Source organism: Mycteria americana, chromosome 9, assembly GCF_035582795.1.
Source record: "Mycteria americana isolate JAX WOST 10 ecotype Jacksonville Zoo and Gardens chromosome 9, USCA_MyAme_1.0, whole genome shotgun sequence".
Taxonomy (NCBI): domain Eukaryota; kingdom Metazoa; phylum Chordata; class Aves; order Ciconiiformes; family Ciconiidae; genus Mycteria; species Mycteria americana.
This window is the reverse complement of record NC_134373.1, coordinates 34,501,700-34,524,943: the sequence shown is the minus strand read 5'-3', so window position 1 is coordinate 34,524,943 and position 23,244 is coordinate 34,501,700.

Sequence of the window (23,244 nt, the reverse complement as noted above, 5' to 3'; positions counted from 1 at the left end):
TAATGAATATGTTAGACAATTTATTTTTCTTAGAATCTTTAGAAAGATTTTAATCCATGTTTCAGTTCTCACAGCTAAAACAGTCAAACTGTTTTTTCTCAACTAACATCTTATCATTGTCAAATGTTTGCTAAAATCAGGCAATTTTATCTGTCACGTTCCTTAAAAATCAGTGATTTTCATACTTTAATTGTAAAAATCATCATATTGTTTTCAGTGATTTGCTCTTCATAAAGCTAAGCTTTTCATAAAATGTTTTCATAACACTCAAGTAAAAGTAACAGCTAAAATATTAAGAACTCAAACAGTTATTCTAGCCAAAACAAAGAAGAGAGCACACATCTGAAAATAAGATATAGCTGCTATACCCTCTGATAAAAAGCGAAATTCTTTTTCCTTCCCCAATGAAAAACAGCCCACTCCTCACAGTCAGAGAGGTGCAAGCTGCAGTGGCTTCAAGCTGCCTCTGTGCTCTTCCATCTAATCTTATCGAGGTTTCCTCAAAGACCTAGAGATTGACCATCAAGTCACCACCATTAAGTTTCATGCCAGTGCAGTGTATCTCAGGCAGAAGTAGCCTAGTTGTGCTCAAATCTTGATATTTTAGTTTAGGAACTGTCAGTCTAATTAATTCATTTATACATTTCCTAAATATTTTTAAACTCCATTAAAGTCACACAATCTGCTTTACGAAAGCCTTCTTCATCTGTCCCATGGGGCCAGCTTACACCTCAGCATCCGCAGCGTTACAAATACCACTACCAACATCCCTCCAATACCTTCTCTGAATTTCAGTCATCATTGGCAGACCCTGTATTTTGGAAGTAGAAGGTGAATCCTCAGAAGACAACTACACAGCTTTCTCCTGCAGCACCTTAGTTGCTGGGAGTCTGAACTAGCAGGATCCTGACCTGTTAGAGCAGGTGTGTGCCGGACTATTTTTTTACTTTATCTGAAAGAGCTAGAGCAGGAATGCAAGGGGAAGAAAATTAGGCCTAACTCAGAATTAGTCCCACTGATAATTTTTGCAGTTCAGAGAAGATATAACAGAGAAGATAGATCATTTTTCCTTCCACATAAATACTTTTAAAGCCACTGTTGTCTGGAAGCATTTCTTGCACATGATTGTAGGCAGTCTGGGGAGCCCATAAAAATAGAAGCTAGTCATGAATAATTTTCCAAATTGTACAAGGACAATGAAGATGGAGAATTAGATTTAATAAGCACTACAATGAGGTTCCTTCATAGAACAATACCTCTATGTTATGATTGATAACATCTAATACCAGCAGAACTAATGAAATCCAGTTTCTCATGCATTTGTCTTCCTCATTGCTACACAACCCCACGACATCAGACTCCATGCTCTCCCCCTGCCGCAGCAGTACCCCACTGCCCCTCCCCAGCCCACGTGCCCCCCCGACACCCTCTCTGCCCATGCAGCATCCTCCAATTTCACCAACAGACCCCATTTGCCAGCAGGGCGAGGGCAAAGCTGGTTCAGGGCCGTGCAAGAGCCATTGCTGCACACAGGCACAACCGGACGCCAGCTGCAGCCCCGCTGCGGGGAGCAGTCCTTTCAAACTCTGCCACCGAATTGCCAAAACTCAAGGGAACTTACCCATCTTTGAGACTCCTTCCTCTGTGTCAGAAAACGGATGAGTGTTCAATGGTTACCGTCAGGAGGAAGGACAGAGTTGGTGATCAAGTCAGCCTTGTTGTCTTAGGAATTAATTAAAAAAAAAAAGAAAGAGGAAAAAATAGATGTTAGCATAAAAAAATGCCTAGGTTTTACAGCTCATTGTCCCAAATTTCAAATTGCATTGCTGAACAGTGGCAATGTCAGAAGCATGGGGAAGTTACAACAATTGCAGAGCAGAATGACCCAAAAAAAAAAAAAAAAAAAAAATTGAGTTGGCCAGAATCAGAATAGCTATATTGTGGTTGAAGTTATCCAACGGTTTCAGAGCCAGCAGCTTATCAGGATGTGGAAGTGGACAAATATATAAGCAAGGAGTGAGTTTATGTGTGTTGGTGCCATAGGAAGCTAGGCTAGAGAGCAATCTAGTGCTTTACTCGCAAACGGAGCACGAGAAGAGCTTACCAAAGAGGATGTGTAAAGGATGAACAAATTAGACCCCATTAGTCAATAGGGAGATAAGTTTCCAGCACATTTCTTGTCTTAGGAGAGAGCATAACAAGAGAGGATGATTAGAAGCTGGAATTCAAACTGAAAACAAGGCATGGATTTTAAACCACTGGAGCAGTTAGAGAAAAATATTTCCAAGAGAGATAGTAGGTTCTCCACCTTCTGAAATATTTAAATAACTGGTGGATTACTTTCAAACAGGTAATCTCTTATCCAAGAAAGGTTGTGCGAGCCGGTACAGCAGTCGTTGCTTGGCAGTATGTGCTACATGAAGTTGGGATGATCACAGTCTGGTCTTCAAAACTTGAAATTTATTCATCTATAACTGTTGATACAGACACACGTGAAAAACATTTCTGTTGTTCCTTCTAGCACAAAGTCATGAGATGCACTTATTTTGTTTTGAAGAGTCAGAAATCCTATACAAGGCAAAACAAAGATCATAGCATGGAAAACCAAACTTATTTGAGGCTCAGTTCTAATTGATAGTTACCCTAACAGAAACGCAGAAGGATGCACAGGTTACCTGAAAAACAGGTGAAATTGTTGAAAAAGATGAGCAGGGGCGCAACAGAAAACACGCAAAGGGAATTAATATTCTGAAGCTTTTAAGTTTTTGCATATACACACCATGAAAGCCAAACAGGATCTTCAATGAAGAGCAATTTCAACTAGAGCTTTTGAAAAAGTGTTTCTTTTTTTTTATCCAAATTTTAGTTTTGTCTGCCCTCCCTGCCCCCCAAATGGAAATAAAAATTAACTAAAAAAAAAAAAAAGTCCAAAAATTGTGTTTGTTATCTTTCCTTTTGAGGTTGTGGTCCACATATTTACCTTTCCTTTCTCCTACTGAAGTTATTCAAAACACGGGGGGGGAAATTCCATTTTTGATTGTCATTTTTCCCAAAGAAATCAATTCAAGTAAGTATTAAATACTGAAGGCGTTGCGTTCTCCCTGAAAGCAGCAAGAGGGATGAGTTCGCAGGACTGTGTTGACCCTTCTGCTACGAAATCCAAACCTATGAAACCAGCTCCCTGCAGAGCGCAGGATCACTAGGAGGAAAATGCCGGGGACACCCAGAGTGCAGACATAACCCAGTGATGTTATTGGACAGGGGCTGTGTATTCCCCATCAAAGCACAGTGTGGAAATACGTAAGACTGAATGTAGAAGATTGCTTTGGGCCCCAGTAAACACCAGCAATTCACTTCTAATGAGGTCCTGGGACCCTCTGCTCCTTCCTTCCTTCCCAAGGAAAGGTATTAGGGCACATTAAAGTAGGTTTCTGTGGAAACAGAGGTGTGAATTTGAATTTCCTCTCTGGATTTGGACCAATATCTGCCCTTTCAAGATGACACACATGGAATTAATACCTGGTCATTCAGGCTAGGAAATCAAAATCATCACCGCATTGTTTTTTGCTGACTTCTGGGACTGGTGAGGTCCTGACATTACCCTGATAAGCCAGGACAGGCCTTTGACTTGACCATCACTTCCAGGGTAACTCTCTTTCCTAAATATATCATTTTCTCCTGATTTCTTATTAATCAGATCTAAAACCCTTACATAAAATGATAATCAAAAAAGTACACACACACTACAAACAGTGCAGCATTAGAAGATGGCATACAAGCAAGAGAAAAAGAGCAGCCATCTCCATGAATTAGGATTTCCAGCACTCAGCTAGTTATTTCCTTTGTATGAAAGAAAATATTTGTCCACTTAATTTCTGTGGTAACTATATAGCAAAAAAACACCATCTTTACTTAGTGGCATTTTTAAATCACTTAAGCCACCATTTTATTACTACCTGACAATTCAGTACTAGATTGCTTAGGGAGTTATTATTCCAATTTATAGTCAGTATGCTGAATACAATTTTTAAAAAGCTTTTATTTCCCTATTGGTATTCGTATTCTTATGTGTTGATTTTTCTCTAATAGAAAATTAATAAAGGATTATTCCTTTTCAATTATAGTCTATATGGTAATGTGAAAATTGTAGGTTTGGCACAACTAAAAAGCCTGCAGTAAAAGAAAGCCAAGTGTTGCAATAGCGGGAGTAGATAATACACAGTCTTTAGATGAAAAGGAAGCATCTTATTCAATTTGGACTGGGTAATAATTACATGTCTTAATACATTCTCAAGACAGAAATTCCCACTAAAGATCTGCACCAATATATAGGTTAGACAGCAACATAATAAACACTAGAAAAAATAAAGGGCTTACAAGCCTGGATAACAATTTTATAGATAAAAATATCTGTACTTATTGTATAGCTGCATATTACTTCTGTTTCACTAGAAGTATATTACTAACTCTTAGTTGTAAGTAAAACAAAATGATTGTATAGCTATATCATTGTAAGGATTAAGTTTTTTGACAAGATACACAAAGTTTATGTCAAGTAATAACATGTTTAAGAACAGCCATCTGAACAACTGTAAGGCTTCTAACATCAGTTACAGAAACATTTCGCATTTCTTCCAATCTCAGATAAAAACATTCCTTAAAAATACCATTTTTCATATGTGGTAAATGGCATGAAAAAAACCCGAAGGACATGGGCAGTGAAGACACACATGAAACAGGGAGACGGTACCCAGCCATGCAAGTGGGGTTTCATAGCTCTGCCCTGGATCTTCCGACAGAATGTGGGCATCAGGGTACGGCCAGGCTAGCAGTTCCTCCCCTTCTCATAGTGGGAAAGGAGAGCGGATTTCTGCAGCACGGCAGACAAATTACTACTTTCACGGTTATTCCACGGAGAGGAAAATTCATCATTGTTCTAGGAAGCACAGAAAAAATAACTATCAATTAAAAAAAAAATATATATATACACACAAATATATATATATATTGAGTGCTAAGACAGCAACTACTTTAGGGTCATTAAAAAGCTTTGACTACTCGTTGTTTCAGAAAAACAGCTAAGCAAGTTAAATTATCCTATCAAGTGCCAAATAATAACATAGAAACTTCTATTAAAATTTTATAGTATTGATTCGTTTGCTAGTTCTAATTTCCAGTCAGGTTCCATCATGTGTACACATGTTATTCCCCTAGACATTAGAACTGATAGATCCCACTCCTATTGATTTTAAGTCTGAGGCAAAACCCACTGAAGTAAGGATGACAACTAAATTATGTAGAATATTTATTTACATGAACTGAATGAAATTAAAAGCCATATTATATTTCTTTAAAGTAACTGGTTATTACATCAAAATTGTTTTTTACCTCACTTCATATATACGGGTCAATATTTTAACTTCAAGTTTTCCATCTTAATAACTAGCTATTACTGCATATTACATAGATTTTTTTTTTTTTTTTACTATAGCAGCATTACAGTAATTAACTTTGTACCAATTACCAGTGTGCATATTAATATTCATATACTTTTACAGAAAGAACTATCTTGAAATCTCACAGCAGGGATGGTTAAAATGATTCATTAATGTTCTGCACAGGTTTCTTTTCTAATTCATTAAGAAAATATTAACATAATCATGTGAAATTAATTTTCTCAAAAAGGTTGATATAAGCAAGGGATTAAGGGGACTAGTGCTAATATAAGAAACATGGCTTGCACCATGTTCTTGGTCTCCAGAGGCCAACTATCATCTTTGAAGTATTACTTGCCAGTGCACTTTGGTAATGAAGAAGAAATCAGAGATAGATGGAGCCAGTTGAGCTGAGGATTTCATTTTCACATTAAAAAAAAAGGAAGTCTCATGTATTGTGTTCTTATATTTCTCTGTTTTGTGAAGAGATAGAGAAAAAAACACTGTACTCAACATGAACGGAGAGGCTGAAAGAAAATAATAAAATGAAGTGATAGGCTACAAATGAGAAAAGCGTCCAGAGAATGGAATACCTAATTATAATAAAAGGTGAAGAGAAAGTTGTTAAATAGCCTCTCAAAAAAAAGTTGCAAGGAAAAAGAAAAAGCAATCTCGATAACAAATGGCAGTGAGAGAGTAATGGACCCCATTCATAGATTCACGTAAAAAGGCATTTAAGGTAGGAGGACATTAGATATCTTGTGCTATAACCCAAAGTGCCTCTTGATAAATCCAACTCTGGTGCACCCAGGAAGGGGCGGGGGGGAGGGAATTGAGTTGTGGAGCCTACACTGAGTGAGAATAACGTCACTCTAACAACCCCAGGAAAACGTGTGCTGTGAGCCAAGTCGAGGCTTTTTGTCAATACTACATTATACCTGCCATTGCTATTCCATTTTCCTCACGGTGACTATTCTTTCAAGTCAGCTTTTAGCTCCGTAACAAAACCAAAGTTCAGTAACACTCAAACGTGTTCCAGAGACGGTAGAGAATTGGTCCTCTACTAAGAAAGGCAATGAAAGGTTTTTAATCTTCTTTGTGAAGACCCTATCAGAGAGGTATTTTGTAACCGAAGGGTATTCAAGGAGCTCATTATAAAGACATATAATTCTCCCACTCGGGCTCTGTCCCTCACCTCTGATCTCTGTCTGGAAGAGGCCCTGGTGGACCACAAGGCAGCTCCTCACAGGATGGGAAGTCTTGCACAAAGTGACATTTGAAGTTGGATATTACACTGTCACTAATGACTTTTTGGCACTCAAGCCTGAGCTACCCCACCTTCATTCCCACAAACTCCTCATGTACATGGTTTCCTCCTGAATAGTTTTAGGGCTTCAGAATGTATAGGAGACGATAACCCAAGGATGTTGGGGGAGTTCAGATCATATAAATCTAGACCTGCAAAAGCATGTACACTTTTGGGCTCCTCTTCCTACCCACAATACAACATCAAGCCTTTGGTTTCCTTCTACAAGCAATTGCTTGTCTGGAAGAGACAAGGCTGTGCAGAACTGCACATGTGGATGTACCCACATAGCCTGAGACCACTTCAGTGCTCCCGGCTGCCTGTTCAGCGTGAGAGCTACCAAAACTCCCAGAAACGCACATGTGTGTCTTCATAAGCAAAGGAAAACATGGGTATTGTGCAACACATTGAGTGCTGTAGGAAGAAATACTCCCAGAGGAAAAATCTGGGTCCTTAATAGACCCGACTGGCCTTCATGACCTGAACACATGAGATTATTTGTCCATTAAGCCTATTACCCAACTTCCAGCTACACCAACTTCCTTACCCGTTTTCACAAAAGCACCATATTCGATGCTAAACCAGTGGAAATAGATACCAGACAATTTTTTTAAATAATAATTTTCAGAAGTTACATAGCACCTGGATCTCTGAACCAAAAAAGTGAACATGGACTTAACTCTTTAGCTTTGACACCCTGAAAATCAGTATTTTCTAGTGTTATTTTGCATCAGTGATGTAATAGTTAAACCTTGGTACAACTTCCCAGTGCATCCATTATTTATTACCACTGAAATTATATTCTATGGCATATATAGTCCAACCTTTCACAAGTAAATTATATGCACATAAGTTCCACTGATTTATGACAGGCATCAGTTAATTCTTATATGTGCTTGTATTATTCAATCTATTGATGTGAAAGGGTCATATCTCACTTTAAGCAGCAAATCTATACATATAGACAGGGAATGTAGTAGAGTAAGGACCCGTGATGTGGCAGGGGGCAGAGGGAAGGACAGTGTTAGATCAATGTACAACTGAGAGGAAAGACAAAGAAGAGCAGTGCGATTTATTCCTGCTTCGCATTAATGTAATTTTAAAAATATTTTGAGCTTTTTTCTTCCCTTCTAAATATTGCTTTAAGTCTACAGTCTTCCACTTTAAAAAAAATTCTTTATTCTTAAATTTTAAAACTTATTCTTTATTTATTGAAATGACAACATTAGCACTCCCCCCTCCCTCTTAATTTCAACTTTTAATCATTTTTTCCTTTAAAAGCATTAATTTAAAACCAATATTTGTAGGTATCCATTCAGGGCTCCAGGTATTTCTCAAAAAAGTTTATATGTTATTTTATTGATTTTTTTCCTTTGTCCTATAACCTCAATATTCTGGTTATATCTGCTACTAAGTGAAATCATTAAACTCGGTTATTTTAGTTTTCTATCTTCCATAATTTTCTGTCATTTTGAGTAAAGAAAACTACCTTTAACACAGGAAAAAAAAAATATGATTGCTTCCCCTAATTCATTTTTCCCAATTTATGCTGATTACAAAGACTTTTTAAAAACCTCATAACATAATTTCTCTACTAAAGATTTTTGCATCCAAATAAAAGTCATTTACAGTAGAGCTGCAGTTCTGAAGGGTTTAGATTTATATGGGTAATGTTCAGTTCAAACATATAACAAAGATCCTCATTCTTCTATTGACATCTCTGTTATTGATGGTTTCAGAATAAGGAGAGGGAATACACTCAAAATATACTCAAGGGCACCCTTCCATCTTTTTTTCCGCATGGTCTTTACTCCTGTAATGCTTTTTTCTTGCAACTTCACCTGCTTGCTGCTGGGAAAGTATTTTTACTGACATGAAAAATTTGTTTAACAAAGGAATGAAAGCCATTTTCTCAAAGCTTTCAATTACTGAAAGATCATCAACAGGAAGAGCTATGTAGATTACTTTTCCTCATTAATAAAATCAGAAAAAGTTAGGAAGACCTGTACATACTTCTCTCAAACACTTTTTCATGAAAGTAGGTCGTTTAATTTTTTTTTTTTTTAAAAGAACATTAGCTTCCCCCATTTTTATTAGCATCCTATTGCTTTTTGTCTCTGTTATAAAACTCAGGCTTTTAGCTTCATCTAATAACAATGTTAGCAGGATTTCCATCCTTATTCATGATTCATTAACTGTTATTATATAGAGATTTATTTCAAACTGCTCTTGAACTAGATAGCTTAAAAGGAAGGGGGAAAGAAAAAAAAACAAACCAGGTCCCGCATCATGTACAGAAAGGAGGCATTTTCAAGTGGTCTTAAAGAATGAAGATTAGACTCCATTGCTGTGCTGGCAAGTGGGCCAGGCAGCCACAGAGGTAATTTATTGTTAAGCCCTAAGCAGATCTAAACTTGTGTGTTACCTCTTCAAAGCCTTGTGAACGCTTTAATTATAGCCATTCTATGAATAAAATTGAAGCAAGTCAAAGGAAGGCTGCAGTTTTAAAGCATGTTACATAAAGATAACCTCCCACTGCAAGGCACCACCATAACAATAAACACTCAAAAAAACAAAGAAAAAAAAAAAAATCAAGCCTTTCACATATGTAGGCATACATATATGCATATAAGGAAGAACATGAGTAATAAAGGGCTCAGCTTTACAGAGAAGGGTTTGATGTTTTGTCAGTATCCTGTAGTTACGTACTTACTGTAGCCTACACATGCAGAAGGCTATCCAGCTATCTAAATATGCATAAAGTTATAGCTTCAGAGCTTACATACCACATTTCTTGGCCACTGCCAAGAATGCTAGCAATGGCAAAAAATGGTAGTGAAATGCCAAGGATTTGGACTTCAGTCACAGCACTCAGTGCTACCTAGTGCTCCTAACACTGTAGAGAGCTCAAAGTGGTTTAGCATGCTTCATCCAGCATCAGAGAATTATTGCACACTTATCTCACGTATTTAGAGAACGAAGACTTGTTTAGTAATTCTGGGGTTTGATTTGTTTGTTTTTACAGAGGCAGCACAAAGTGAAGATGTTCGAGTTTTATTAAAAAGGCAGAAATACTGCATTTAAGTGTTCTTCACTGGTTACTATGCCTTTGCTGCATCTTGCTGAGCTTCGCAGAAGTCCCAGATGCCAAGCACAGGCGATGCCTGTGCTGCTGGTCTCTTTAGAGGAGAGATAAACCAAAACCTTAAGTTTTAAGTGACCATACTGAAGTGCTGGCTTGAAAACAAGGGTGGTGAAACAACTCGATTAAATAATCCGGTCATATAGAGTTTTCTACAGATCTTCTATCTAGACTGTTCATTTTCCTCATTTATCAGCACCAATGCTTGAAAAATTGTGTTCTCTCCCATTCATCAACACTTCTCTGACAACCTTTTAGCCAATTCTTGTTTTGATCATCCTATTAAAACCAGAAAACCTGATTTCTAATTTTTATGTCAGCTAGATCTATTCCCTTAAGAGTCTGAACCATTCTTCTTTTCTAACTTGTTATCTAGGGTCAATGCTTCTCGTTTAAGTCTTTTATGAAATCACGGTTCAGAGTCTCCTCATCCTCTCCAGAGGTTTTCTCTGTGCTGCACTATTTTTTCCCTACTTCTCTGCCATTTGCCACAGGCTTTATGGGTTGTTGGGGTTTTTGTTTGTTTTGTTTTTGTTTGGTTTTGGGGTTTTTTTGGTTGTGTTTTTTTTTTTTTTAATAGCATGTTTCATCCCACATCTTGTATCTGAACCAAGCTGATATCAGCTGCAGACACGGCCATCTCGATATAGCCAAAACCGCATTACACTGAAAAGATAATCATGAAAATTATACTGGAAAGGATAAAAGGATAACTGGAAAGGGCTCCACCTAACTATATGATATTTAATAAACCAGACTATGAAGGGCACGCAAAAATCACCCTGTTTCAGAATGCATCCTTTCAATCATTCCTCTCCAACATCAAGTATTACATGCATCAACAACCACAATGCTTCGTTTGGGAGATCTTCTTCAGCTCTTACAAAATAAAATAAGGAACATAAAGCTGTAAGATGTTTTGAAATTCTTATCCTCTACCACTACAAGACAAACGCAAAGACCAGGATACTGAGGATAGGCTGACTTCTGCTCAGCTACTGTTAATGCATTTCAGCAGTGCCTGTGTACAGAGTTAGCCGGTATTACCTAGCAAATTCCTAACTTGCATCCTACTCTGTGAAATACAAGCCCCTAGTATCTACTATGAATAACATCTCTCTGTGTGCATAAGCTTATAGTGTTGATTACAGAGAGAACTACTTGATTTATAATTAAGCATTTTGTCTTAATAAGTTCTAGAAAACAAGTTACTTTTTCACGCAGAAGAACCCAAGAAAATTAGATGATCAATAAATTAATACCAAAAGGTAAAATTCTATCAATGAATCAGACATTGGTTCAAGAGAAAACAAGAAATTCAAATTACAGCCTGGTTTTCAGTCCACAGAGGATCTTGCTTTAAAAGCTGGAGGTGTGAATTAAGCATGCAGAAGAAAATACGTAATGAAAAACAAGTAGACACAGCTTTCTAAAACCAAAGATAGGTACGGTAGGATGGCAGCCTTTCCTAACAGCAGATTCTGGAGAGTGGTGAAGTCTCACAGATATCGTGATGCACATCAAACGGATCACATCAAATACCTAAAAGAATCATGATCCAGGAAAGTACTTTCTTGATTAAGTATTCCTTGAAATAATGCTAATGACAAAGGTTTCTCAACATATGGAAGTTTGTAAAGGAGCAGTTTGTTCATATGTCATTATAGACAACCCAATTAAAATGTCTATTTGATGTTCAGTGGCAGACAAAAAGCTAGAGATATGAAGTTCTATTAAAAATTAATGAAAACAGCCTTAAAAATATAGAATTTTTACTTAGATTTTAGGTGCGCTCTGGCATTGAACTAGTGTCTGATTTGGTTATCTTATTTCTAGAAACACAGCACTGGAGAAGTTTTACTAGGTTAAAAGGTGAAAAGCAAACAAAAAAAACCCAACCAACCAACCAAACAACAAACCTAGAAACCAGACAACAAGCAGGCAAATACCAGGTACAAATATATAGGCAGGATACACATTTTTCTCTCTCTCACGTGCCAAATAGAACTAGACAGAACAATAAATCTAAAAATAATGAAAGAAATTTTTAAAAATATTGTATTGTTATACTGTGGCTGTGATAAAATAATGACCCAAAGAAGTTTCAAAAAGGTGATTCGATATTCACAAGAATAAAGTACATCATCCACAGTTAAATGAGCTTGGGCAGAGACATTAACTGCAATGCATCTAAAAATGAGCGACAATGTAAATTAGTAGTTAGGCAGGCACGTTATTAGCATTATTTGAACCTGTCACTACAGGAATTGTAAAGTGTAAACCTAGAAGTAGGCACATCTCATCATACGGGCATAAATATTGCTTCCTATAACACACCCCGCAGGCACCAATTTCTGTACTCTTCTTCAAGTACTCGGCACCTCCCAGGACAGGGTAACAACATATCTCTAACATAAATCCACTATACATTACCACTACTAAACGTTAACTATTATAAAGCACAGTGTTATCTCACTCAGCTTCCAGCCTGCAGACCTTTAGAAGTATTCTGCGTGAGGTCCTGCACACGCCCACGTGTATCCCAAAGCTGCTGGGAAGGCACATCGCTGCTGCTCACTGAAGCATCAACTGGCACCCACTTCATCTCTCAAGAGTAAGGACTTCGTTGATCCTCAGGACGACTATTTTTTTTTTTTTTTTTTTTTTAAATAAAGCAAAAAATCCTGCAGTCAAACCTCTTCCCTCTTTGGAATTTCTAGATAGGTTTTCATTCTGAGCCACTTTGCATCTCAAAGGCCATAAGCATCCAAGTTCCTGAGTGAACTCAAGAACTCCTGCCTGCAAACTTACCCATTGCAGTATTTCTGTTACGTCCCTTTCACTCAACATTGTAAATCCGTGTTGCTGTAAATTCAAATTGGTGGGTTTGATTTGGGGGTTTGTTTTGTATAAGCCGTGTGGCAATACAACCCACTGGAGACAAAAATAAATGAGAAGCTAACGTGATCTCATCCAATGAACTAGACTGGAACTGCCACTTGAAAAATTTTGATTCTAAAAAGCTGCAGTTCCTTTATAAATGGCTACATGACATATCTATGCTCAAACTTCTAATTCTTTTATTTGCAGCCATCACCTTGAACAGATAAATCCAAACATGCAGAGGGGCAGGTGGCTATGCAGCTGCAGATGTCACTATGAAATAGATATGATCAGGCTAGATTTAGTCATGACCCACTAGGAAACGAATTAGAGATTATAAAGGTGATTGTGGGCATTTTTAACAACCTGAATTGCATTTTAAATAGGTAAAATCCTTATGGAAATTTGGGCCACTCTGCAGCTTCACTAGAATAATTTCATACCTATTTAAAACAATCTCAGAACGTAACATTACCGCATTGTTCGTTGTCATGAAGTGCAGGATAGTGTTATGGTTTATAGCAAACTATTATAGATAACAGGACACAATTGCACTGCACATTGTCATTACTGGAGACACCACATTTTGCAGTGCCGTTGCTCAGAGTAATGTATATCAGCTTACCAGAGGAACCAAGACAGCGGCAATTTCTTTTTGCTATTTTTCCTTCCTGTTTGTTAGCCTCACAATTTGTTATCGAGACACTTTTCAGCTGTTTACTTCTGAGCAGCTCATTCTTACAATATATGACATTACAAATAATTCGACTTCCCGTTGCATTATTAGATCAGTGTGCAATAGAGAAGCGACACATGGCACATTGTAGGGTTATTAAATCACAGCACTATCTCCACAGCTGTCATAGACATGCAAACAAACATAACTTATTTTTCCCCCCTCTGTTTTTTCATTTACCCTCATATCTCCCTCCTCTTTCTACCTCACTTTGCTCTGTGTTGTCTTTCTAACACAGATGAACAATGAAATAACTAACTCCAGAAGAACATGTGTTATTTCTTATGGGTTACATTAATCTAAAGTGAAATTGATGGCAAAACCCTCACTGACTTCAGAGGTGCCAAGATGATTCTATGTGTCCTGCAGACATGCTCAGTGAACGTTACATCACTAGGGTTTCCAGTGTCCTCAAACACCTCAAAATGAGTTTGCATCCTTGCAATAGCATCTAACCATTAGATCCTGTCCTCAGAGTTGCACTTAGTGTAAATCTAAAGTAATTCCAGACTCTAGCCCCCAGCTGGAGAAAAAAATGTTTTTACAGAAAAGAGAGAGAGATTATCAACTAGTCCTAAACACTGGTACAGTTTCTTTTGGGGTATGCCTACATGACACAGAGACGCCTGAGATTGCTCTGATAATCAAGTTTGGGAACTAGAAGCAATATAGTAGCACTAGCCTTTACACCCACTAATTAGCCTGCCTGAAAGCAGGCTACGTTAATTTGAGCAGAGCACTGTGAACTGGAGCAGTCACAGCATTCCTATTTGGTTGTTGACAGCTGTTGATGAAAGCAGTTTGTTTTCATCTGATGTCTGCTCCTTTGTAAAAACATTTTAGTTTTCATTGGGTTCCTATGGACGAATATTTCCATTACTAAAACCTGCAGCTCGTTAGCCTTTTTGCCTTTAATCTCTTAAGGAAATGGAGAAAAGGGTTGTTAATCCATGCCTGTATGTTCCCACAGGTCAAGTTCAGGCAGACCAATACGGGAACAGACAGTGGAGGAAAGTTCATTGGGTTTTTTGTCACCAGCCCTTTAAAGATTGCTGCTTACACAAAGTAGTGACCTGCAGTTTTCAGATATCGGTCTAAAACATATCACAAAATGAAACTCTCTGAAGAAAGGAGACTGAACAAATGCACTGCAAGTGCCAGGTCACAAAAACTTGACCAATTCTGACATGCAGGAATTTTTTTTTCCTCTTCCTAATCCTTTTCACCAGCAAGATCTTTTGGGCTAAAGGGATTAAATTCAGTACTTTTGTAAAGGTAAGAAAAGGACCTTTTAAAAATCCGTTCAACTTTCTTCTTTTGCACAAGAGAGAGCAACTGCATGGGATCAAGCTTCCATTTAACATATTTTTGACATTTTGCTCCTCTGGTGATGAAGGAAGGGCAGTCAGTTTACTTCACTTGAGCTCACAAAGGAAGAGATGTCAACAGAGCTTAGACCATTTCTTTAGAGCTGACATCAGTCTTCAGAATGCCTAGGAGGAAGCCACATGAAGTATTTAGTAATTTAATTTTTTTTTATTCTATTTTTTAAATCCTCCAGTGTTCCCTGACAGTCCTAGGGTTCATAATACTGTATTTCAATTTATTTGATAAAGCTAACTCTCAGTGCTACTACAGATTATTTTAAAAGCTCCCTTAAAATATTAAGTAGCATCTTGGGTCTGCACGAGGAAAAAAAATTATCACCTAATCGCAGCACCATTGAATCATAGAAATTAGAGATGGAAAGGAACATTCACTCTATCCCTGTGCCAGTGAAGGATTGCCCTCTAGAGTACACTTTCTACTTCTTTTTCACATCTAATTTTAAGTTGTCTTAAGTGATGGGTCTTTCACCACTTCCTATTCTTCTCTCTTCTGCATTCTGAATTTAGTGTCATGAAGCTTTATCATGGCATTCAGCCCACATTTTATTTTTCTTAATTTCAACCCATTATTCTCAGTTATGCCCCTCTGTTCCTCTCCATAGTAATTCTTCACCATCATTGGTCTTTACCGAGCAAGTATTTCAAGATAGTTATCATGTCCTCTGCTCTATTTGCATATCCAGTCCAAATATACTGCACTCCTAATATTGCCTTATAAATCAGATTCCTCTAGTCACTTAATCTTTCTGGTTGCTCTTCTATAACTTGCCTCCAAACTGTGCACATCCCTAAGGTGGCACAGGTGAAGGCATGAATTTTGCCTTCAGGCTATGCTCAGCCTAAAGGCACCAAAGCCAGCTCTGGTGTTATCCTGCTGGTCTCCAAGAAAAATGCAACTTCTGTTGTCATTGCTGTTCTCTGAGCCCTGTGTTTTAGCTTGTGACAGGAGCAGGTAGGATGGACAGCCTGCAGACAAGTGCTATGAAACGGTGACAAGGATAAAGGGAAAGAAGAAAGAATTTTGGTGGAATGGAAAGGAGCAATGCATTAAGAGAGAAGATGACAAAGAGAAAGAGGAATATAATCCTTTGTTAACACATTTGTTTTTTTCATAGACAAGGTATGGGAGAAGCAACAGAAGATTTAAATATTGGTTTTAATAGTTATTATCATAGTAAGTAGGACCAAATTTCCAATGGCATAACAGAAAAATGACTGAAAGGTGAAACAGTGGTAGAGGGTTGCAGAAGAGCAGAGGAGGCACGGACATCAGAGGTCCCTCGTTGGCTAAAAGATAGCTGGTAAGCAATGTAGTTGTCGTGGTTTAACCCCAGCCAGCAACTAATCCCCACGCAGCCGCTGGCTCACTCCTCCCAGTGGGATGGGGGAGAGAACTGGAAGAGTAAAAGTGAGAAAACTCGAGGGTTGAGATACAGACAGTTTCGAAGGGAAAGCAAAAGCTGCGCACACAAGCAAAGCAAAGCAAGGAATTCATTCACTGCTTCCCATGGGCAGGCAGGTGTTCAGCCATCTCCAGGAAAGCAGGGCTCCGTCATGCATAACGGTGACTTGGGAAGACAAACGCCATCACTCCGAACGTCCCCCCTTCCTTCTTCTTCCCCAGCTTTATGTACTGGGCATGACGCCATATGGTATGGAACAGCCCTTTGGGCAGTGTGGGTCAGCTGTCCCGGCTGTGCCCCCTCCCAGCTTCTGCACCTGGCAGAGCAGGGGAAGCTGAAAAGTCCTTGACCAGTGCAGCAACAACTAGAACATCTCTGTATTATCAACACTGTTTTCAGCACAAATCCAAAACATAGCCCCATACCAGCCACTATGAAGAAAATTAACTTTATCTCAGCTGAAACCAGGACAGTAGTGAAGATCCCCTCTGAATCACAGTAACCCTTCAGTTTTCAGAACCCTGAGGGATACTACTAGGAGTTGATTAAATGAGATCAAATACCTTCCTGAAAGCAATTTTTTATTTATTTATTCTAATATGAACCCTTGTTGTACTGCTGTGCTTTTTGTAGACAAATATCCTGTTGGCTTTGAGTAAGCCACAAATTAATAAGCATTCCTTTCATGAAGGGCTGAATTTGCGGCAAACTCAGCCATCAATCTGGTCATAGGTAAATATGCTTTTTAGTGAATTAAACGTTAGCGTCTTTAATTAAAAACAAGTTTACATCTGTTGGTACCAGTGCACTTTCTCAAGTATGCTTTTTTTAAAAAAAAAAATTTTGTTATCATCATTATCAACTGGATTCATTGTTCTTTGGAGTGGAAAAAAGTCCACTTAAATTGACTTAAAACATATTCATATACATAATCAGATTTTAATCTAAAAAATAGTCTTGCATACAAAAGATCACGGGAGCTGGCTTTGGGAAAGCAGGGGGTTGCACAGTCAGCAAGACTACTAGGGTAAGAAAAATAACAACCTTAATTGAAAGAGAAGGAAGAGAAATCAACCCAATGCACAAAGGCAGAAAAGTCCCCAGCCTCAGGAATTTATTTTTTTCCCATTTGGAGTGGCAAAACACAGTATTTCCACATAGCTGCTAAGCTTGGAATCAGACTCAGTTGAGATTAATAGCATCAAAGGCATATTATGTTTAAAAACTGTCAATCTTAGAAGCACTTCTTGGCTAATTTCACTAGTCAACTTTGAAATCTCCACCGTACCTCATTATGCCTTAGTTTACCCTCAGTAATACAGGTAGCACACACGCTTCCATCCTGCCTTTTCAAAATAAAAACAATACTCTTTTTCTGTAGATTCAATTAACCCAGTACTAGTTATCACACTAGACCCTTGTTCCTAAGAACACACACAAGAGATTCCCAGTTTTCCCATCTTCAGCTTCTTCCTCCCAACCTCACCACAGATCCCTGCCTCTTCCTTTACACCGATTCAGACGTTTAGGGCTAAGCTCCAGACAAAACCAGGAAAAAGGTTGGGTTTAAACTCAGACTGACCCCTTTTCTCACAGGGTTTTTAAACCAGATTGTGGGACACTATGTTCTGTCAGTGAAACAAACAGCTGAACTGAAAGGCTTGGGGCTCAGGAGGGAAAACAAGAGAGATGAAGTTTTCCTAGTACCTGCCAGACAGTTGACTACAGTTTTTAGAAGAGTCTCAGAGGTTTGCAGCAGGACCCATCACTACATCCTAAGCGACAAGCTGGCAGGCTTAGAAGAGGCAAGGGACACTGATCAAAATCTTAGAAACGTTTCATAAGTATCACATTATACTCCATTAAAGCTAATAAGAACTCGGGAAATCAGTGAAATTTGTTGATCCTCATTTTAATGCAGTTCAAACTTCACTGTTAGGAAACAGAGTGGGTATATCTAGTAGAAAAGAAATATTTTCATGAAACATTGTTTCTATTTTATATATGCAGGCATTAAGACTTCTTGCCTGACAAGAATATGCTGTATAACTGAAGTGAATTTCAATATTGTCAGGTTTTTTTTTCATTTTTAAACAAAACCCCGAACACTGATGACTCCCTCTATAAGTATTGTTCATATCACTGTGGAAATTTGAAAATTACAAACACCACCTCAGGGCGTTAGACAGCCTTCTCCCTTATCTGTCCCAAAAAAGCCATTTTGTAAGAGTCCAGAAATACCGCACAGCTATTTAATGCTTTTGGTCCCTAAACAATAATGATTGATTTTGTTTGGTCTGGCAAACACAAATTATCCTATAATCATTTTATCCCGCCAGCCATGCTTCCATTGACTTGTTTGCAGTTTAAGAAGAAAATTCAGTGATTGTAATGAAAAATTGAAAGGGCTGGAGGCAAATAAAAGAATTCTCTGCTGCTGAAAATGCATCTACTTTAATTGTCTATACAGACTAGTCTTGGTTTTTCTCTGAAAGCAAAATGAATTTAAAAATAAAAAAGCACTTTACTTTCCCTTTAAACTTTCCTTGTAACTCTCCAGGGCTTTATTTCCTCATTTTTCCTGCTTTATGACAAAAGAACACTCAGACAACAGTGATGTTTCTTTCCTCTTTGGTTTTTTGTTTTGGTTGGTTGGGTTGGGGGGGGGGGTGTTTGTTTGTTTGGTTTTTTGTTGGTTTTTTTTTTTTTTAAGATACAGAGTTATTTGAAAAGATGAGAAATGAAACCTGGAATTAAAATTTTCAGACTCTTAAAGGAAGCTTTGATTGAGATAACATGATCAAGAGTAAAAGGGATCAGGCTAGGGCAAGGTACACTGACGGCCATAGAAGTTTATACGTTTCTTAGGTGGCAGGTTGGCGTGCTTTGCCAACAGGCTCAGGAGTCTAAAGATCAGGTCAAGACATAAACATCTGGCTGTTGAACCTTACCAGGGACTGTTGTCTTCTCTACCATATGGCATATTCATCCTCTTGGACTGTAGAGGATGCTTTCTAAATGAACTCCTACCTATTGCGGTGAGTTAGGGCGTTGCAGACAGTGCTGGTGACTCCTACTCTCCCTGTACTACAGTATAACCGTGCCTCCAACATCTGAATTACACAGCTTTAGTCTCCGATATGGATTAGGAAGTCATTTGCAGCCTGTGGTGCTACAGTAGGTGCTTTTGGCTACCACCAGCTGATGGGGATGATGGTCTTTTTCAGGGAAGGAAGAAGAATCCCTGGTAAACCCTGGTCAGGGGAAGTCTTCCTCAGGAAAGTCAGAGCTTCTTACTCTCACCCCACCTTCAGGAATACATCCCTCTTCCAAATACGTAAAGAGTCAATGAGCTAGCGAAGGTATGAGAAATGGCACTAGGAGGAAAAAAAAAAAGTATGCACAATTTCTGGTCAAGGTTGAAAATTCAGTCAGGAAGAAAATCTGGGAGGAAGAGACAAGGAAAAAGAGGAAGACAAAAAATAGCAAGCAGACTCTGCCTTTACATGTCACTACTGTCCTTCAGAGAATGAACTTGATTGAAAGAAAACAATAAAAACTCACCAAATCTATGGGAAAGTGAAAAAAGTGAAGCATGGCAAACAGAAGGCCCAGGGAAGGCAACAAAATGCACAGGTTGTTCCTGTATGGGTTAATAGACCTAAGTGTCAACATTTGAAACTCACTTTTGGGTGACAGAATAACCAATGAGGGATAGTGAAGTGTCTGTGGAAGGAAGATAGACTGTCTTGAAACCATGTATACGGTGTTCTCAATGTCCTGAGCTGAAAACATTGGCAGGAAAAGAAAGTAGATTCCTCCCTTTTTTCTTCCAAAATTATTCTCAAAGTTTCACACAACTTCACAGATAAGCTGTTCCTTGAAAAATATTTTTCAGGGAATTTACTACTAATTTATTATTAGGGATAGAAGAATTGCCTCTGTTCACCTAATCGCAGAGTCCCATTCTGTGTGAGCGCCTGTGACCAGGCTCTGCAGGTGCCTTGGGTATTCGTGGAGAAATAATAATGGGAAAACACCAGGCCAATGTGAAGAAAAAGTTCATGTTTAGAGACAACACATGAAAGACTCCCATGGATCAATGAGCTCAGGAGAGTAGCAGTCCTGCTGAATCCATGAGAACTGATAAACTCAGAACACTGAAACTTGGCCAGATCTCACCAAGATCATCAGCATGAACTAACATCAACAACAGGCTGTCCAACACCCAGGGCAAAGTGGTGCCTGCTGTGGGCACGGACTACAAGAACACACACACAGAGTAAAGCAAAGGGTATCTGAACACACAGCCAGGGAGCTGCGAGCTGTTGCTACAACTAGGCTGAACATGTAAGTCAGTGTGATGTGCAAAGAGCTTTCTGCCTTTAACAACAGCTTTATTCTATTAATAGTAGCTTAATAAAAGGTGTTCTAATAATATTGCTTCTGATCTACATCTCCACTCCCAGCAAAGTCACCCATTAAGGAAAAGGGAATTTCCAACACTTATATTAAGGGCAGCTATAATCTTACTAGCTTTTGATTCCTTTACGGTTCTCCAATTTCCTGTCAGCAAGATAACCCACACAGCACTTCTCTGAAACAACAGAAGGGATATGCTTGCACTCACTGCTAGTAATATATCATATTTAAGAAGCTTCGTTCAAAAGCAGAAGTAGCCATTTACAAGGAATTATTGGAGCTCAGCTCTTGAAAACCTCATAAGTTGGAAGGAAGCAAAACTTTAAGTGCGATAAATCTATCTTTAACGTCAATACAAAACTCATTGCTGTGGTCAACAGCATTTCAGAGAAGTTTTAGGAGGTTCAGAAGCAAAACACTCCCTGGAAGTTCCATCAAATATAGCTACTATGTCAAGTCAGCAGTTTTGAAATGCTCTATTTGGGAAAATAGCAAACAGCTATGGTCTATCAGATTCTTCTGAGCAATTCAACCCGACAGTGATTCAGCAGCCATTGTGGCTTCAGCCAGCCCATTTCAAGCAGAGCCCCCTGCACTTCGCTTGCCCCCCCGCCAAGCAGTAGGCTCCAGGATAGTCTGAACACAAACACACAGTCCCCACACCCTCCCTTTAACTGTTATTATTTTCAACTTCTTAGACTATACAGTCAGCTATTAAGGAAGGACAAATAACCCAGTGTTGAGGAAGGATCATCATATAGCTGCCACACAAATCTAACTCCTCACTGTACCAAGTCACCCTGAAAAAAAAAAAAAAATAAAATCAGGAAATAATCTTTTTTGATTAGGGTTCTTTGGCTTTTCACTCCAATTTACCCTGCATGCTACATAGGCTCATCTTACCATCCAACTTTTAGTTACCACAATACTATACTGTTGCCATTATAAACGTCTAGAAATAAGCAGTTTCCCTGTAACATTCTTAAGCGCTGGGGATTCTCAACTGCAGAACTCCTCCTTTAGGTATGCAGAAAGGCCTTTGAGGTAACAGGCAAGTTTCAAGAAGGAACATCAGAAGGAACAGGAATAGCTCCAGCGATGATGCTTTAATCAGACTTCTGCCTCTAGATCTGTGAAACACTGAAGTCACATGTCAGCACTCAAATTGGAGTTCATTAGGTGGGAGGCATCTAAGTGCGTTTTGGAATCCTGATACTCCACCATTACTTTTCTTTTAAGGTTAGGATAAAAAGTTGACAGTTCAATTAATCTTTCACTAAAATGGAAGCTTCAGAAGAAATACGTCAAAACACAGAAATATTTTGTTTTGTCTTTTCTTAAACAGAAATTTTAATGTTCCTTCAAATTAAATTATTTGTATTAGTCTACTGAAATGAAGCAAAGTGAAAGTTGATCCAAAACTCATCTGCATTTTCCATATAATATTTATTGAGAGAGTGTGATGTGCTATTTTTCTTAAATTCTTTTTAAGCGTATTTCCTGCACAGTGACGGGCACAGTCATCTTACCTCCCATCGTAGACCAAGCAGTAACAGCCTGGAAAAATGGAAGCTCTGAGCTCCAGAAAATGCTTCCATGAGGCAAGGTAATAGGGTTATTAAATGCAATTCAACTTTTTAATCAACTGAGAGTGTTCAGTTTCCAAGTAAGTAAATAAGCTAATAGGGAGGAGTTGATAAATCTGTAGAACTGACTTCAAAAAGAGCCAAACACACAGCTAACCAGTTCACACACACCAAAAAAAAAAAAAAAAAAAATCTGATCCATTCTGCTCTCCTCTTTCCTGAAGTTTCCTGCAGAACAGTCCCCCAAGTAATAACAGAGTAAAGAAGTGGGTCTCTCTCTTTCTCGATCACATTTTTACCATGCCTCAGAATACCAAGAAATCTATTTGGAACAGTATACACCTCCCTCAGTAAAGCTCATTTAAAGCAATTCAAGAATTCATCAAGCAGCCAATATAGACAGACTACCCTGGCACCCACACTGTGCTTTAGAACCCACGGGCAGCTGCGCTGCTTCCAAGCGAGCTGCACTCAGGGGGTCAGTCGCTGATAACCCGACATAAGGCAGTAACTGCAACGCCTTGAGAGCACACAGTGCCTCAGACCACAAAGCTGAGCTCTGTTTAACACATGGTTTCCCAATGATAAGGTGCGATGAAGAAATGAGAGAGTCTATTTCATTTCATTCACAGCCTGTAAGAAGGTGGCCCAAATGAAAGAAACAAGAGAGAAGAAAGAATTTTTGTAAGTGGTTTTCAGTCCTGCCAACAACAACATCATCCCTGTTTCTCCTGGTTTGAGGACAGGGTCCCTTTGACATATCCAACCTACAAAGTGCCATTCAGATGTTCACCCAGAATCAAGATCAAACGCTGACAGCAGAGCACAAAACATCCGAGTTGTGTCTCAGGATAGCAGTAACCTTCTGCCTCCCAAGAACCCTTATGCACATCCACAATCAGCACTATATTTGATAAGACCAGCTCATGGAAGATGCAAAGTC